We start from the raw sequence: 2,477 nt of genomic DNA, 5'->3' as shown, positions 1-2,477 counted from the left end.
AATATAGATAAGTGTGACTCAAAAAAAGTCTAAGAATTCAACAACCAATCCCAAGTCTATAGTAATCCATAAATCTTCTAACCAAAACCAAGTCAATCTAAGTCAGGACATGCCCCCGATGATAGCCAAAAAGAAATCAAACAGTAGTCTATGAAACAAAGAAACATGACTTTAAAATGATAACCCTTTTGGAGAATGGAAGCTTACCACATCAAAGCTAATAGCTGATAACTTAGAAATCTATCATTGCTCAGGAAAAATAAAAATGCCTTCGGAACCTTCATCGCATAGGGATACAACATCCGGAGATGGTTAGTAGGATGAACACTAGTATGTAACTCAAGAAAGGGATAAAATAATTCCACCATCAATAGATCAAAATCATTCAAATCCAATACACATAATCAGATGCATATACATACATATATCACATGTTGGGATAGGGAACAAGGATTAGCATGCACTTTAAATCATTAACCTAGACTAGGTAGCTCAACCATTATAAAAGGCACCCATGGGGTGTGTAGTTTCAGCTCCCTCTAGTGAAAGGTCCCAGTGTATGTTAGCTGAATTGAAATAATTTCTAAAACACTTTCAATTCTCCAAGGTCAAGATACTTATGGATTTCAAGAATTTGATCAATTAAAGCTCCCAAGGGCAAATTCTCTCCATAACTCTTGATATTTTAGGCATGTTACTCTTTCCCAACTATTACTTCATAAAAGCATGTGTTTTAAATTGTTATCCATGTGTTTTTGATGTTAGGGAAAGACCCAACCCCTCTTCAATCCTAGATACAAACTATATCAATAGTGTGAACTATGCACATAGTCATCTATATCAACCCTCACATCGACAAACATGAGTGTCCAATATAAGTCATCTGAGACCCACACCTTCACGACTTAGCTACATAACCCCTATTAAGATCAATTAAAAAAAGTTTCACATAACCCAGTCATTAACTACAAAATTATACATTTACACAAACCACAAGTATCATAATATAGTTTTCTTGCAAGCTTATACTTATGCCATTACAATTACATTAACTTGGGGGAATGCTTCAACCCCTTTTTTGTTTGTCAAATATACTAGGGGGAATGCCTCAACCCCCGAGGATTCAATTTTAGTAAAAACACGGCCATCAAGGCCTTCAAAATCCATGATTAATCTTTTAACCATTTATCCAATGCAGTAGTATAGATAGGCAAGTCAAACCATATGACAAATTCATATTTCAAAACCAATTACACAAACGGGTTGAGGGAACACAATTTTCAAAACAAATTTTTAGCAAAATCATCAAATTGGGGGAATACCTTGTCCCTGTTCCTATTAACTATCCCGATGAACCCCAACGGGTTTTAAAAACATAATAAAGCATGAACAATTTCGTTAAAGACATGGTAAAATAATTTAAGCAACAAACATTCCAAAACCCTCAAATATATATTCGTAAACCATAATTAAATTTACATGATAACACTTTAAACATATACTTTTAATAAAATAAACTTTGGGGAAGATTAGCATGCCTTAGACACACAAGGATTTGTGAACAATTGGAAACTTAGAGCCCGGATGATGAACGTACAATGAAATCCTTATGCTTTCTTGGGGTTTTGAGTTTGAGAGTTATATAATATCTTTTGATTCATGAAAAATAATGGAAATAGGTTGATATAATGTTTAAAGGTCGTTCATAGGTGAAAAGACCTCATTAACCCACATCCTAAGGGAAATAAAATAAGACAGTATGACTTTTACATTACAGCATGGCACGAACCTTATCACGGAGGCTAACCTCTGTGCCATGCTGCTTATCACTAAGATTATCCTCTGTGACGGTGAAATCGCAGACCCTCACTGGTTCCTTATGAAATAACTCATAACTTTTTGTTCGGATATTAGATTAAGGCAAAATTTAATGCCTTGGAAAGAGGGCTCAATGATATTTTATTTGGAGGCTATTGGGACCAAAAATTCCATATATTTCAGAAGTTACACATATTCAAAATTGACTCTTATAGTATCAAATACCAATATTCGGTCAAATCAAAAGCTCTTAACTTAACTTCGCTTTAAGTATTTTCTATGAATATTCTCCACCTATGAATATTCTCCACCTCAGAAACACTTTACAAACTAGGTAAATTAGAATGAAACTCATATTTACATAGAATCATTGGATTCAAGTTTATACTTGTAGGAATAACGATTCAAATTCTAGCCTAGAATATGGGGCGGTATAATAGATAATCATATGTAAACTCTATGAATCAAACAAAAATCCAGCCCATACTTGTGCACAAAAGCCTCTAAACCATAATACCAAATTAGGTCAGGACATGCCCCCGACCATGACAAAGGGAGTTCACAATTCACAAAATCTGATAAGAAACATATGCAAATGGCGGGGCTTTCCAAAAGATGGAGAATCACCACTTCACAATAACTGACTGAGTTCTACTAAG

Source organism: Capsicum annuum, unplaced genomic scaffold (genome assembly GCF_002878395.1).
Source record: "Capsicum annuum cultivar UCD-10X-F1 unplaced genomic scaffold, UCD10Xv1.1 ctg4853, whole genome shotgun sequence".
NCBI classification, from domain to species: domain Eukaryota; kingdom Viridiplantae; phylum Streptophyta; class Magnoliopsida; order Solanales; family Solanaceae; genus Capsicum; species Capsicum annuum.
Note: the sequence above shows the minus strand (reverse complement) of the source record.